The sequence below is a fragment of the Onychomys torridus genome, chromosome 4 (assembly GCF_903995425.1).
Source record: "Onychomys torridus chromosome 4, mOncTor1.1, whole genome shotgun sequence".
Classification (NCBI taxonomy): Eukaryota; Metazoa; Chordata; class Mammalia; order Rodentia; family Cricetidae; genus Onychomys; species Onychomys torridus.
Window position 1 is genome coordinate 14401416 of NC_050446.1, and position 16806 is coordinate 14418221.

At 44.1% G+C, this 16806-nt stretch overlaps 1 non-coding gene across 1 annotated transcript; it reads left to right on the top strand.

The window, feature by feature from the left end:
• Positions 1 to 6283: 6283 nt before the first annotated feature.
• On the top strand, positions 6284 to 6387 carry LOC118583358. Its single transcript, XR_004944929.1, has one exon. It is a non-coding gene; the product is annotated as a U6 spliceosomal RNA (small nuclear RNA).
• Positions 6388 to 16806: the final 10419 nt, after the last annotated feature.

Consider the following 16806-nt stretch of genomic DNA (forward strand, 5'->3'; position numbering starts at 1 on the left):
GGAAATTCCTAATAAGATACAAGCTGCCAAACCCAACCCAAGAAGTGGAAAATAGAGAAATACCTATATGAAACAGTAATTTAAAATCTGGCAGGAATCATGGCCCACCCCTGTAATCCCAACACTCTGGGGGCTAAGGCAGCAGGATTTTGAGTCCAGACTTGGTAGTTGAGACAGGAGACTTTCTGAGCTTGAGGTTAGTCTAAACTACACAGTGAGTTCAGCGTCAGCCCAGGAGACATAGTGAAGCCCTGTCTCAATCAAAAACAACCACCACCAAAAAAGAGACCCTCATCCGATACATCTCCCTTCTCATAAGGTCAAGCCAGCGTTCTTCCAGCTTCTCAGGCCTCTAAACTCTGGTGTTATTCTTGTGTCCTTATCTTCACAGTCCACACTAGAAAGAAACACTTCGAATACAGAAAATAATGGCCAAGACTTTATCCTAAGCTTGGTCCTAATTCAACTTCAGAGGGAAACCCCTAGAAGTGCAAAACATGTCCAGTCCTCTAATAGTCGCTCAAACCTTACCAAACACCATATGTGATAAAAAAAAAAAAAAAAACCTCCACATTAGGAAAGTATGTAGCAAAGCCTTTATGAAGTCCAGATACTGGAGACCAAATGGTCCATTCCCAGAAAGTCTACAAGTGTGGTGGTTTGAATGGAGAAATGTCTCTGACAGGCTCAAGTGTTTTAACTTGGTCTCCAGTTGGTGGGGCTGTTTCAGGGACATTGAGGAAACTTTAGGAGGAAGTCTTGCTGGAGGAAGTATGTTACTGGGGGTGGACTTTGACAGCTCATAGCCTCACCCCACTTCACTTTGTTCCCTGCTTCCTGTGTGTGGATGGAGATGTGCTCTCTTAGCTTCTGGCTCTGGCTGCCTGCTGCCATGCCTCACCACTACTGCCAGGCCATGGTGTTTTAGCTAAGTAACAAAAAGTAACTAATACTCGAGCTATGGTCCTTAATAGTTATTTACACTGAATTCAGCATTAGAGAATTCATCCTGGGGAAAATCCTATGACCATAAAGAACATGGTAAGGCCTTTGAATCTCAATCCTTATTCAGGATAAGTGAACTAACATTTGATAGGAATTTATACATGTAATACTCTGGAAGAGTACAATATTTATTCTGAGAAACATTTTACAAATGTAAAGAGAGTAGCAAAACCTTGGCTCAGACGTCAATAGCTCTCTGTCTCTCTCTTTCTCTTTTCTCTCTCTGAGGATATGGCCATTAATGTATGCACTTGTGGAGGCCAGAGGTCAGTGAGGCTCTCCTTCAACTGTGTCTCCACCTTATTTTTTAAACAGGGTCTCTTGCTGAACCTGGAGCTTGCTGATTCTGCTAGACCTCTGTGGTCCACCTGTCTCCACTCAGCTCTGTAATTACAGACATATGCTGCCCTGCCTGTTTTTTTATGTAGCTCTTGCTGTTACAGAATTCTGACTCCTGGGAAAAGACTATAGACTCAATCCAGTTATAATTAAAAGATTTATTAATTACTGCTAGACAACAATCTCTGAGCCAAACTTGAGACTGGCGTGAGGTGGGCAAAGGAAAGATTTTCTTTTTAAATAAATCTTTCCCTTTTTTGAGATTTTTATTTATTTTGGTTTTTCAAGACAGGGTTTCACTTGTAGCTCTGGCTGTCCTGGAACTTGTTCTATAAACCAGGCATTTTTCTTTATTTTATGTATATGGAAGTTTTGCAGGTATGTATGGACACCATTTCTGTGCAGTGCCCATGAAGGCCAGAAGAGGGCATTGTTTTTTCTGGGACTAGAGTTTGACATGATTGTTAGCTGTCTGATGTGTGTGCTGGGACTCAAACCAGAGTCCTCTGGAAAAGAAATCAGTTTTCTTAGTCACAGAACCATCTCTTCAGCCCTTGAGGGAAGTGTTAGTTATTATGTGGCACTGTTTACCCTGTGAGAAAAGCCACGAGGCGCAACAAAACCCACTTTAAGAGTTTATTAGGGCCTGGCATTGGTGGCGCACGCCTTTAATCCGGGGGGGGGGGGGGGGGGTGCGGCAGAGCCAGGCGGATTTCTGTGAGTTCAAGGCCAGCCTGGTCTACAGAGCAAGTTCCAGGACAGGCACCAAAACTACACAGAGAAACCCTGTCTTGAAAAACCAAAGAAGAAGAAGAAGAAGAAGAAGAAGAAGAAGAAGAAGAAGAAGAAGAGGAGGAGGAGGAGGAGGAGGAGGAGGAGGAGGAGGAGGAGGAGGAGGAGGAGGAGGAGGAAGAAAGCATGTTAGTCATAACAAGTAGACGGTCATTGCTGTACATTTCTGGGTGTGTGTGGGGAGGGGGTCACTGAGTCAGGGTTACTGAGAGATTATCTTCCAGGGACTGAAGTCAGAGACAAACAGCTAGTGGATACCAAGAAGGATGCCTAGTTTTTTGTTTTGGTTTGGTTATCAAGACAGGGTTTCTCTTGGTAGTTTTGGTGCCTGTCCTGGATCTCGCTCTGTAGAGCAGGCTGGCCTCAAACTCACAGAGTTCTGCCTGCCTCTGCCTCCCAAGTGCTGGGATTAAAGGTGTGTACCACCACCTGGCAGATTTGTAGTTTTTAGCCGTCACACTGGGGAGCGCCCCTCAGATCCACAGTGCTTGCTCTATCACGGACCCACCTCCTCAGCCCCTCACACCTCAGTCCGAATATACAGGAAGGGGGTTTTGTTGTTTTGTTGAGATGGTCTTGTTGCTTGGGTCTCTTGGCTTCTGTCTCCATGAAGGGAACAATTCCGCTGGAGCGGGTGTGGTGATGCACACCTTTAATCCCAGCACTTGGGAGGCAGAGGCAGGTGGATTTCCTTTGAGTTTGAGGCCAGCCTGGGCTACAGAAATGAGACCCTGTCTGAAAAAAGAAAAAAAAGAAAAGAAAATTCAGTTGAAAGACACAGACAAATTTAAGCATAAGTTTATTTAACAAATCAAAATCAAAACAGGAAATCCTAACAGATTAGAATGGGTTTCCACCAGGTGGAGGAGGGTAGCAACAGAGAGTCCTGTTTGTTGGGTTTTGAAAAGATTTCATGAATATTTATGAGGTAGGTAGCAGTAGCATATTTGTGGGGTAAGGTGACCCTTTTCTCTTGCAGGTCCTAGTGTACCGGGGACTCCCTGAACTCTGGAAGCCTCACGGCTTTGGGGTGGGGGTAGTCTGCATAACTGTGGAAGAATGAAACAAGACAGTGCCCAGTCTTCGCAAGCACCAGGTCAAAATCTTCCAGAGACTGACCTTGTGATTTACTTTTCTTTTTTAAAAAATAATTTATTTAAATTTATTTTATGTGCATTGATGCAAAGGTGTCAGATCCCCTGCAACTGGAGTTACAGACAGTTGTGAGCTGCCATGTGGGTGCTGAGAATTGAACCCAGGTCCTCTGGAAGAGCAGCCAGTGCTCTTAACCGCTGAGCCATCTCTCCAGCCCCCATGACTTACTTTTCTTATACATTTAAACATAGTAGAACTTGTGACCTGTGACCTTTACAATAAGAATGAATTCTATTGGCTGATAAACAGAGCTCAAAGGTCGGGCCTAGAGCGGTGGCTGTCAACCTTACTAACACTGTGGCCTTTTAATACAGTTCTTCATGTTGTGTGACTCCGGACTATAAAATTACTTTCGTTGCTACTTCATAACTGTAATTTTACTACTGTTATGGACCGTAATGTAAATATCTAATATACAGGATATCTGATATGTGACCCCATGAAAGGATCCTTCAACTCCGTAGAGGAAGGATCTGTTATAATCATAAGGAGAGATTCTGTTGGTGGAGGATGCAAAGTACGTGGGGCCTTTTTCATAGGAACGTGTTCTCTTAGCTGCAGGATCAGGGCCTGAACATCATTCAGGATCTCAGGGGATTCCTGTGGCGGTTGGCTCCTAAGAGACTAGCAAGGAATCCCCAGGTTGATTGACCACTTTTCACTCTGGCATTCCTGGTGACTAGGTGCGGTTTGTTTCCTTCCACCAAAGAAAATAAGTTCACATGATTGACAGCCCTGGTTTCTCCAATGCTTAGTCTCAACTGTGCTTCCTACAAGGATGGGCCACTTAGATCTCCTTTTTGGGGTGTCTTCTGGTGGTCCTCCAGAAAACACTATACTCGGTGTTGTGCAGATCCTTCTCTAGTGCTCGTGTGTGAGACAATATCCTGGTGATTTAGTTTCTGATATAGCAGGGACAACACATCTGCAGCTTCAGGCCCAGACAACCACGAAGGAGCCTTCTGATGCTCAGGAGACACAGACACCAAAACACAGCTGTAGTTTCCCCGTCTAACTCCTTTGTGAGGTTGCTTGAGGTCCCATGTTGGATTTCATGGGTGGTGTCTGCCAGTGAAGAAACTTGATGCCTTACCATGAAAGTTGGTGTTAATCCCAAAGACAGGAGGAAAAAGACCACTGACCCAAATCATCATGGCTGAATTAATTAAAGCAAGCATTTTCATTCATGTACACAGGCTGCCTCCCTCTAAGGGTAGGGTTTGAGAGGTCAGCATTGGATGTGAGAAGACAAGGCTCAGGGGTAGGGGGTTTTCAAATGGGGGATTTGGTGGGCAAAATGGGCGGGGTTATAGGAGCAGAACATAAACATAACAAGTTAGTCCTAACTACTTCCTGAAAGAAAGACATGATTGCAAGGTGGGCATAACAAGATAATCATAACACAGAAGGTCATAACAAGGTAGTCATACAACATTTTGAAACAAAGTTAGAGTTGCAAGATGGTTATAAACAATTTTTTAAACAAAGGCATGGTTGCTATTTCTGGACCAGGCCATACAGAACCATTTGTGGTTAAGGTTACAGCTGGGGCACAGCCCAATCCTTGAGAAACAGAGGTTTAATCATAAACAGGAATGAACCAAGTTTGTCTTTGCTATAAGATGGTTTTTAAGCCTAAAGGCAGTCTGGTTTTTCACTGGGGCCAGTGTTTTACAACAGCTCATCAGGCTGTACAAAGAGGAATGGTACTATGCCAGTCTTTTAGGAACCTCCACGACATACTCCATCACTCACTTAATGCTCTCATGTATCCAAGGATAGCTTCAAACTCCTGACCTTCTGCCTAAACTTCTGACTCCACTGCCTAACTGCTAAGATTACAGGTGTGGTTTCAAGAATTCCTTCCCCAGAGAGATGTTATTTACCCCTCCTTATAAGGTCCCAACAACAAACCAAAGTTCAATACCACAAAAGTTTACCCTAGACCGGTAGTGGCACATGCCTTTAATCCCAGCACTTGGGAAGCAGAGGCAGGTGGATCTGTGAGTTTGAGGCCAGCCTGGTCTACAAAACGAGTTCCATGATAGCCAGGACTGTTTCACAAAGAAACCTTGTCTCAGAAAAAAAAAAAGTTACCCTTAAGAACCAATGAGTTCCCCCGAGACAGGGTTTCTCTGTGTAGTTTTGGTGCCTGTCCTGGAACTCACAGAGATCCGCCTGGCTCTACCTCCCGAGTGCTGGGATTAAAGGTGTGCGCCACCACCACCCGGCTTGAGAACCAATGAGTTTAGTAGACTTGTAGAGCATGGATGAGGGGTTCCTCTTAACAGGAGTGTGGGTGACCCCAAAGCAGCCGCACTAGAAAGTCTCTATACTGTATGAATGATGGTTTTCCACACAGCTCCCTTCCACTAACCTTCTCCTGTCTACTTTATCTACTTTACTTTAGCTCATCCTTGAGATCCCAGGGCCATGTACAGTTATGGCTGAACTGAATACAAATGGCAGGGAGGAGTAGCTGGATCCTCAGGCTAGGATCCAATGACCCTCTTCATTCCACCACCACCACCACCACCACCCCTTTTTTTTTTTTTTTTTTGGTTTTTCAAGACCGGGTTACTCCGTGTAGTTTTGGTGCCTGTCCTGGATCTCGGTCTGTAGACCAGGCTGGCCTCGAACTCACAGAGATCCACCTGGCTCTGCCTCCCGAGGGCTGGGATTAAAGGCATGCGCCACCACGACCTGGCTCCCCTCCCGCTTCTATGAGAGAAGTCAACAGTCCACATGCCTGATCTTGATGGCTTCTATCAATTAGACACAGATGATCTCATGACAATACTAGCTGCTTGGCATTAAAGACTATCACAGTACTCGATTCAGCAGCACATGTACTAAAACTTGGGCGCTGGAGAGATGGCTCAGAGGTTAAGAGCACTGGCTGCTCTTCCAGAAGTCCTGAGTTCAATTCCCAGCAACCACATGGTGGCTCACAATCATCTGTAATGAGATCTGGCACCTCTTCTGTATACATAATAAATAAATAAATCTTTTAAAAAAATTGGAATGATACAGAGAAGATTAGCATGGCCCCTGTGCAAGGATGACACGCAAATTCGTGAAGCATTCCATATTTTTTATTGGGCAAGACTCAATCAAACATTTCACTATTAGGATAAAAATTTATACTATATCAAGCTGATAGTAAAAAACAAACTATCACACTACCACATCTGAGATTATGAAAAAGAAAACCCACAAATATACGGCATGGAGTAAAGCTATAAACTATTGTCTATAATTTACTGGACACCTTTGATTGATGTGGTTGGGAGCGGGGAATGAATACCATAGATACTGGAATAGTGCAGATAGCTCCTCTCAAAAAGGATAACTTTGTTATAAACCCAAATGTCCCTTCACTTGAAAACTGTGTAAAGTGCAATTCTTTTTTTTTTTTTAATTTTATGTATATGAGCACTCTATCTGCAGGTACCACTTTGTGCCAGAAGAGGACATCAGATCCCACTATAGATGGTTATGAGCTACCATGTGGTTGCTGGGAATTGAACCCAGGACCTCTGGAAGAGAAGCCAGTACTTTTAACCACTGAGCCATCTCTCCAGCCCCAAAGTGCAATATCACTGTTTCAGAGGGGGGAAAAAACCCTGCTTCCTGAGAGTTTGTAGTCTATATTTTTTTCTGGACCTGAACGTTTATTATAAATCAAAATGTCAATAAACTCTGAAAAGAATTAAAGATGCTCTACATATACAAATATCCAATATTTAACTAAGACTTAATTCTTTTTAATAGTATTGGCTGGGCTTGGTGGTGCACGCCTTTAATCCCAGCACTTGGGAGGCAGAGGCAGGCGGATCTCTGTGTTCAAGGCCAGCCTGATCTACAAAGAAAGTTCCAGGACAGCCAGGGATACACAGAAAACTCTGTCTCAAAAAAACAAAATTTAAAAAATAAAAAGACCGTAGTTGATGAAAAATTTCTAGTTATGTGTAGTAAATGAAATGGAATGGTTTAATGAAAAATAAAAGGTAGAGACCAGAGCCAGGTGGTGGTGTTGCACACCTTTAGTCCCACCTACATAGTGGCTACAACCATCTATCACTCCATTTCCAAGGGCTCTAAACTTCCTCACCTGGCCTCTGAGGGCATTGTACATTCTCATAGTGCACAGACATACTGTAACAGGATCCCAGATCTTAGTAGGTCCCCAGACCTAAGCACAACTGACTCTGTGATGGAAGTACCATTCAGGCCATCAAACTCAACATGTAGACAGCACCACCTACTAAAATGAAAACAAAGACCTAATCCATCAAAGTGCGTAGTTCTGGGAGTCTGTAAATGCAGTAACCTTGATTTTTGGCTTTTGTAGTCCTGCTCTGGCTAACTGTTCTTCTTAACTGAAGTATGTCAAGCCAGGATATTGTTTTTGTGCTTAAAAGCTCACCCTGAGAAAGGCTCAGGGCTCCACTGAGATCCTGAACACTCCATGCAATTGATGGCTGGCTAATAATAAAAACTTTCTATTGACTTAAATCCATGTCTGAACAGTCTTCTCTGGTAGGTACCCCACAACAATACATGCTGGCAAAGCACTTATACACATAAAATAAAATATTTTTAAAAACCTATGAGTAAGCTGGGCGGTGGTGGTGCATGCCTTTGATCCCAGAGGCAGGCGGATCTTTGTGAGTCCGAGGCCAGCCTGGTCTACAGAGCAAGATCCAGGAAGGCACAAAGCTACACAGAGAAACCCTGTCTCAAAAAAACAAAACAAAACAAAACCTATGAGTAAATAAATAACCTAAAAATATAGTGGCTATAATAGAAAGCAAAGGGCTGGAATACAGTTCAGTGGTAGAGCACTTTTTTAAAATGTACAGATCCCTAGGTTTGATCCACAGCACCACGAAAACAGAAACTAGGCATGATGTACACCTATAACACTAGCACCTTGAGGATGGAAGCAGGAAGATCAGGGACTCAAGGTCATCCTTGCCACACAGCAAATTAGAGGCCAGCCTGGGCTCATTGTGACTGTTTCAAAGCAAAACAAAAAGCAAGAAGGGATACAGTGGCTATCCTTTACCACTGCTCATTCCAGCAGAACCAAGTGGAACTGCCCCTCCTCCTGCCAGGCTGCTAAGGCCCAGCCTTAGCCCTCTACTTGAACACCTCTCTAGAGCTTGCTTCACTGGCCTCACCAGAGCCTTTTCTGTACCTTTGGTGTTTCCTGTGTGACATATCCTGGACAGGTACCTCTCTAGCAGCCCTAGAGTTCAATCCATGCTTGGCGGTGCCAGGGGTGACTTTCCAGACCTGTAGCTGCAGTCACTATAGGGTCTTATGGCTAGTGATCATGAATTGACTTCTGCATAACAGGGAGGGCACTTATTGCTCCTAGGGAAAAAGAGGCTTGCAAACTCTCTCAAAGAGATGAAGAAATCCATGCACTGTCTTTTGTATAGGGAGAACTGACCTCAGGACTGTCTCACTTGACTGAGCATTATCCCCAGATTACAGGGATAAGGTAGTGGTTTTTTGAGACAGGGTTTCGCTGTGTAGCTTTCGCCTTTCCTGGAACTCTATTTGGAGACTAGGCTGGCCTGGAACTCACAGAGATCCGCCTGGCTCTGCCTCCCAAGTGCTGGGATTAAAGGCGTGCGCCACCACCGCCCGGCTTAAACACAGATTCTTAAATTGGAGATGGGGCCATGTAACTTAAGGTGGGGGTTGTTAAAAGTGAAAGGTTTCTGAATGTGCAGTGACCAAAAATTAATTCAAAATCAAATACATAATAAATTAGAGGTATTTTTGGTAGTGTTCATCCATGTTACATAGTGCAAATTCATGTGGCCTTGTTTAACAAAAACACATGCACTTGGGATCGAACCCAGGGCCTTGCAATTGCTAGGCAAGCGCTCTACCACTGAGCTAAATCCCCAACCCAAAGATTTATTTATTTATTTTGTATACAGTGTTCAGTCTGCATGTATGCCTGCAGTCCAGAAGAGGGCACCAGATCCCATTACAGATGGTTGTGAGCCACCATGTGGTTGCTGGGAATTGAACTCAGAACCTTTGGAAGACTACCCAGTGTTCTTAACCTCTGAGCCATCTCTCCAGCCCCACACTTTGAATTTCACATGATGTCACAACTGAAGAGGCCTAACATAACATTAGTGCAGCCACAGCAGGCTGCAGACTAACAATCCTGGGACTAGGTCTCACCCTTACAATAACCATGAGGAGCCACAAACTGTACCCTTCAGGGGACCAATCAGAATTGAGACAAACAAATACTAGATGCTCCAGAACATTAAGGACAGCTTACATCACTTGTACATAGGTTGCCAATTTCCTGGCAGCAACGCCAGTACCAATCCCTGTTTGTCAAGACTTCTGTTGCTCCACTCCTGCCCAATCAGGAGTTTAACCTCCATCTGAATCTGGAATTGCCCTATTCCCCCATCCTTTACTTCCTAAAAACCCTGCTTCAACTGAGCTGGAGGCTCTCCCTGATCCAACTGCTGTGCAGAATGGATGGAGAGTCCAAGCTCAAGCTTGCAATAAAGGCTCTTTGCTTTTGCATACGAACTCGGACTCCTGGTGGTCTCTTGGGGGCTCTTGCTCTATAGGCATAACAACAGGTAGTACCAACAGGCTGCCTGAAACACCTTGGCTCAGGTTTGCTGTTATGGATTTCAGGGCTTTTACTGTACATACCAAGCTTTATTTCCATACAAGAACACAGTAGTTTAATTCTGTAAAACAAATACTTTATTGTTTTACTATTATTCCTAAACATGCATCAAATTACTGTATCTTTTGATTATATCATGTAAAAATATTATTTTTTTTCATTTTTTATAAGATCTTTGTTGACAGATAATTCACATGGTATACAATTTTCCTGTTTGCCCAATTTGATAGACTTTAGTCCAGCATCCTCATAGGCCCATGACACCATCACCATTTCCTGTTTTAGAATATCGCTGTCTTCAATTTCTTTCTTTCTTCTTCTTCTTCTCCTCCTCCTCCTCCTCCTCCTCCTCCTCCTTCTTCTTCTTCTTCTTCTTCTTCTTCTTCTTCTTTTTTTTGAGACAGGGTTTCTCTGTAGCGTTGGAACCTGTCCTGGACTAGCTCTGAAGATCAGAGATCCACCTGCCTCTGCCTCCCGAGTGCTGGGATTACAGGTGTGTGCCATCACAGCCCGGCTTTTTTTGTTTGTTTGTTTTTGTTTTTGTTTGTTTGAATGTCAAATGCTGTTTATTGAAGGAGGGAGGAGGTCTTAAATACAGGCTTATAGCACAGTGGGAGAACCCTGGAGGGGCAGAAGTTTGCTACTGATATTTTACAATCTTGCATCTAAGCTGTTAATGCCCAATATTCAGGATATACAGACAAGGAGCTTCCCTTAAGCATTCAGGAAGGTGGAATCTTGCAGGGAATTAGCATAGGAAGGTCAGCAAGCAAGGCAACAGTTACCCGAAATGGGGTCAGGGCCCTACAGGTCCCCCCTTTTACTAAAAAATGAGCTTCTGACTTAGGTTGCATGGAATGTCAGCAGGTCACCTTACCAGTCATAGAGACACCTGCCCAGGCCACACAGGTGCTCTGTATTAGGTTGGTGAGTACCCCCCAGGCATTACCCATCTCTGAATATTCATTATCATACAGGCTCAATCATGTGTGAGCTGCAGAGTTAACTGCTGCCAAAGATCTCAAAGTGGCGCTGGGCTTGCAATCTGTGTGTTTGACACAGAAAAGACCAACAGAAGTCCTAACCCACCCATAACCAGTAGGCTAAAGGCAACTGAGCCATTCCCTTCCTTAATGAGCCTTACTGCAAATTGGAGTCCTTGTAAGATGGTATCCCGAGAGCAAATGGAACTTGAGTTTGTAAATTTATAACTTTCAAAGCCAATCGAAATGTATATAACTACTGATTTAAATTTGTCATGCCCAATAGAATGAAAGATTAACTAACTGTGGTAGTTACTTTTGCCACCAGGGTCTCCACTGTGGTAGCTGTAGTAACCAATTATGAAATGGCAATCCCAGAAACAATAGCAGCAGTGGTCGTCACTGTTATAACAGCAACAACGGCAGCAGCGATGTCAAATTCTCTTCCGGAGTGTGTGGGCATCCACTGGCATGGACACAACTCCAGGAGCACTAACTGCTGAGGCCCATTATTCTTGATCCCAGCATGACTTTAGCTGGCAGCTCTGCAAAAGAACAACTAAGAACCATAAAGGAACAACAGGCAGCTCACAAGGAGCAGAACTAATGGTCTCATAATGGCTACATTCAGACTCACAAATTCTAAGGTATCTTCAAAGGGGGCTAAATGAATTTCAGGAGGCCAATAAATGTTGCACAGAGCCACTCCTGAGAAGTAGGTACTGCTCCAGCTTGAATAGGGTTGTGAGAATGAAAATGCTTAGCTGGCATGCTACTGTTACTAAATGGAGGTCAGTGATCTTCAGGGTTATCCTTAATCTCCAAAGTGTCTGGGTGACACGTTCTCAAACATACTTGAAAAAGCAGTTACTGTACATTACCTTCTGGAGAATCCAACTGCATGGCTACAGTTAAATATTCTGTTTTTTAAAGTTGGATTTAAATTTTTTTCTTTTCTTTTCTTTTCTTTTTTTTTTTTTTTTTTTTTTTTTTTGGTTTTTTGAGACAGGGTTTCTCTGTGTAGCTTTGTGCCTTTCCTGGAACTCACTTGGTAGCCCAGGCTGGACTTGAACTCACAGAGATCCGCCTGCTTCCAACTCCCAAGTGCTGGGATCAAAGGTATGTGCCACTACTTGCCAGTTTCTGTTTCTTTTTCTTTCTTTCTTTCTATTTATTTATTTATTTTTATTTTTATTTTTTATTTTTTGAGACACCATTTCTCTGAGTAGTCTGGAGGTCCTGGTGCTTGCTCTGTAGACCAAACTGGCCTGGAACTCAGAGATCTGCCTCCCTCTCAATTATGAGTGTTGGGATTAAAAGTGTGTGCAACTACTGCCAGTTGATGTTGCACACCTTTGACCCATCACTCAGGAGGCAGAGGCAGGCAGATCTCTGTGAGTTCAAGGCCACCCTAGTCTGTAGAGTGAGTTCCAGGACAGCCAGGGCAACACAGAGAAATCCTCAAAACATGCCCCCCACAAAATAAAAGGTGTGTAACCATGCCTGGACTTCCATTTGAGTTTCAAAACAATTGTTAAGTGAATTTTGGCTTGGAATTGGGGCTGGTTTCTGACAATTTCTAAAGTAGCCCTAAACATACTTCTACCATTTTATTTTAGATTTCTATGAAGCAGTAATCTGATGATGGCAAAATCAAAATGTCAAACAACTCTGAAAAATATTAAAGTTGTTCTAGATACTGCAATATCCAATATTCAACCAAGACTTAATTCTTTTTTTTTTTTCTGACACAGGATTTCTCTGTGTAGTCCTGACTGTCCTAGAACTCACTCTGTAGACCAGGCTGGCCTTGAACTCACCTGCCTCTGCCTCCTGAGTGCTGTGATTAAAGGTGTGCACCACCACTGCCCTGTTCAACTTAATTATTTTTAAATGGTTTTAGAACTACATTATTTATTTATAGAGAGCATCATGGATGCTCTCTGCCATGGCACACATGTGGAGGCCATAGAACAACCCACCGTATGGGTCTTAAGGATCATATTCAGATCATCAGGCTTGACGGCAAGCACTGTCACCCACTGAGCCAACTCACTGACCCCAGACTTAGTTCTTTATGTAAAAGTAGACATTGTCCTCATAGCAGCACACACCTATAATCTCAACACTCATGAGGCCATGTGCAGGTGGATCTTTGGGAGTTTGAGGCCAGCCAGGGCTACATAGAAACCCCCAACCCCAGCCTGCTTTCTTATAGAACCCAAGACCACCAGTCCAGGGATGGCACCAACCATCATGGGCAGGTTCCTCCTCCATGAATCAATGACAGCATGAAATATTCAGGCAAATGGATGGAACTAGAAAATATCATCCTGAGTGAGGTAACCCAAACCCAGAAGGACAAACATGGTATGTACTCACTCATAAGTAGATACTAGATGTAAAACAAAGAACAATCAGACTGCAACCCACAGAACCAGGGAGGCTATACATATAGCAGGGGGACCCTAGGATGACTGTGGCTTATAATAAGTTTTGGTTTTACTCAATTACTGGGCAAGCCTCAATCAAACATTTCACTATTAGGATAGAATTTATACTGTATCAAGCTGATAATAGAAAAATAAATTAATTAATTAAAAAAAAAAAAAAACAGTACTGCCAAAAATCAGTTTCAAAGTGTTCCAGGATTAGTCACTGTGTGGCGATACGAGCCTACAGCCCCAGATCTCAGGAGTTAGAGCCTGGGGTCTCTAACGCTGGAGGCAGCCGGAGTTTCATAGTGAGTTCAAGCTGGACTTGGCGTTCAGGTCTGTAGCCCCATCGATTAACTGAGACTGAAGGATGACAATCCTGGGCTATAGTCACAGAAGTCAACAACAGAGCGGGTTATAGGGGACCCTGCCTCAAAAGGTTAAGTGTTTGGAATGCAGCTCATGGGTAGAGCCCTTTCCTAGCATGTGTAAAGCCCTGGGTTCAACCCATTAGCTCTGCAGAGGCTATTTCCTTAAAAATTAAGAAAATTTGTTATCCCAAGACAGAGAAGAAAGGAATGTAGAGCAACGATTTCCTAAGTACAGAATCTCTGTTTTGTATGATGGAAAAAACCCACAAATGGACAGTAGTATCAGGACATAATATCATGAAAGTAATAAATCCATATAATTAATGTAATTAACAAATATCATAAATATAATTATTGAATGAATGCTGCAAATGTAAAAAAAAATGCCTTATAGCTGGATGTTTTTCTTTTCTTTTCTTTTTCTTTTTCTCTTTTTTTTCCCCCCGGAGCTGAGGACAAACCCAGGGCCTTGTGCTTGCTAGGATCTGCCTGGCTCTGCCTCCTGAGTGCTAGGACTAAAGGTGTGTGTCACCACCGCCTGGCTATAGCTGGATCTTTTTTTTTTTCCCCTGAGACAGGGTTTCTCTGTGTAGCTTTGTGCCTTTCCTGGAACTCGCTTTGGAGACCAGGCTGGCCTGGAACTCACAGAGATCTGCCTGGCTCTACCTCCCAAGTGCTGGGATTAAAGGCGTGTGCCACCACCGCCCGGCTATAGCTGGATCTTATGGAGGCATTTTCTTAATTGAGGTTCCCTCATCTCAGATGACTCCAACTTGTCTCAAGTTGACATAAAATTATCCAGTACTCAGCCATCTTCCAGCGCTAGCAGAGGAGGGAGCCCCTGGCAAGCCCCAGGAAATGCTGTGAACCTGTAGCATTATTTAAATGAGTGGCTTTGTCGGAGGAGCAAAGGACTTGGGGAGCTTGCACACAAGGGACACATTTAGTCCCATTTGGTCACAATCAGAACTGTGATTGGTTTTCATGGGGAGTCCTGACAATTTCTTCTAAAGTTGGGCCCGAGCACCACTGATAAGTAGACCCAGTGCCCAGTTGTGCAATCTAAAACTGGGCCCTCAAGGCAGCTCTCTCAGGGGAGCCGCCTCTCTCCTGGCTCTAGGAAAGGAGACAATGGCCCCCCAACCCTGGTTACAAAGAGAAAACAGTTGGGAAAACTTGAGCAGCATCTTTTCCCAGGACCTAGATGCCAGGCCGTTAAAGGACAAGCATCCCTTTATACAGATCCCAACTAGACTGAAATCATCAGTGCTCTGACCTACTTATAGGAACTGCTGGAGGCTGGGGAGATAACAGCCAGTGATGTGCTCTTGGGGACTCCAGTGTGGGTCCCAGACCCACATAAAAAGCCAGGTCGTGTTGACATGTGCCTGTGATCCTAAAGTATGGGTGCTAGGTCCAGGAGGACCCCAGGAACTTGTTGGTCAGCTGGTCTAGTCAAATTAGTAAGCATCAGGCTCAGTGAGAGACCTTGTCTCAAAAAATAAGGTAGCTGAAAGGCAAGGTGTCTCAGTGGGTAAAAATGCTTGTCACCAAGCCAAGCCTGATAACCTGGGCTCTATGCCTGGGGCTCACACAATGGAAGGATAGAATCAATTCATGCAAGTTGTCCTCTGACTTCCACATGTTTGCACAGGCATGCACACATATTAAAAAATAATGTGGACGGGGTTGGGGATTTAGCTCAGTGGTAGAGCTCTTGCCTAGCAAGCGCAAGGCCCTGGGTTCGATCCTCAGCTCTAATAATAATAATAATAATAATAATAATAATAATAATAATAATGTGGAGAGTGACTGAGAAAGACACTATATGTTGACCTCCAGCCTACACAGATGCACACACACACACACACACACACACACACAAACTTCTGGGAAAAGTGGCCTTGTTATCTTTATCTTTTATTTGGTAGCCTTAACCAGAGATGGTAGAGGTTCCAGTCAACCCTTAACAGGTCATTCTTGTTCAGTTGGCTGATTGGACATGTGTCATGAAGAAGGCAGCCCAAACCACCAAGTCTGCAGCAGGAGAGATCCTGAAGTGACACCTAAGGACTGAATCCTTTACTCTATGCCTACTTCAAAACATATGATGTTCTAGGACTTTCTTCTCTACATGCAGTGCCAGAGAAGACAGGGACAGGGAGGAGAGGGGGTGGTGGAGGCAGGCACTGGAATAGTGTGGGTAATGATGTGGGTCAGATGCTATAGGCTGGCTCATATTCTTGCTGGTAACTGGCTGTTCTCTGTGAGGCCCTTGGCTGCCCCAGATCATTTTACCTGGCCTACTGCTGGCCAGTCCCATCCCCCAATCCAAACAGAAGCAACCCCTAGCAGCTGAACATCAGGTAAAGGCCTATCCTCTGCCCACAGGGCCAGTATGGGTAGAGACATCTGCACGTGGCTCATACCTCTCCTCTCTTTGGGGACTGTTAGCTTTCTCCTTTCATTCTGGCTTCCACTTGGTGAAAATGTATCCACAGGTTGATCCTGAGCCTGGGTTGCAGGGATTCACCTCTAGAGAGAGTGCAGAGCCCATTTATTATCTCAACTTCTGATCTGAGATATGAGGGCAGAACCCAGTGGGCCAGCCTGGGTTGGCTAACAATCCATATTTGGCCAAGTGGTGGTGGAAAACACCTTTACTCCCAGCACTTGGGAGGCAGAGGCAGGCAGTCTCTAAGTTCGAGGCCAGCCTGGTCTACAGAGTGAGTTCCAGGGCAGCCAGGAATACACAGAGAAAACCTGTCAAAAACAACCCCCCCCAAAAAAAAAACAACAACTCAAAAAACAAATCCATATTTGTTTTTTGTTTTGTTTGTTTTAATTAAAGGCATGTACCACCACCACCGGGCTCCAATCCATATTTGTCCATGAACTGAGGCCAATGGGTCCTGTGTCTAATTGACTTAAACTAGGAGTTTAAGGGAGAAAATTTCTTCATGATAGGGCTGCAATTGTCAGAGCAGAGCAGGATCACGGATAGAATTATGAGCATCCACAGCCTCCTTCCTAGGTGCTTT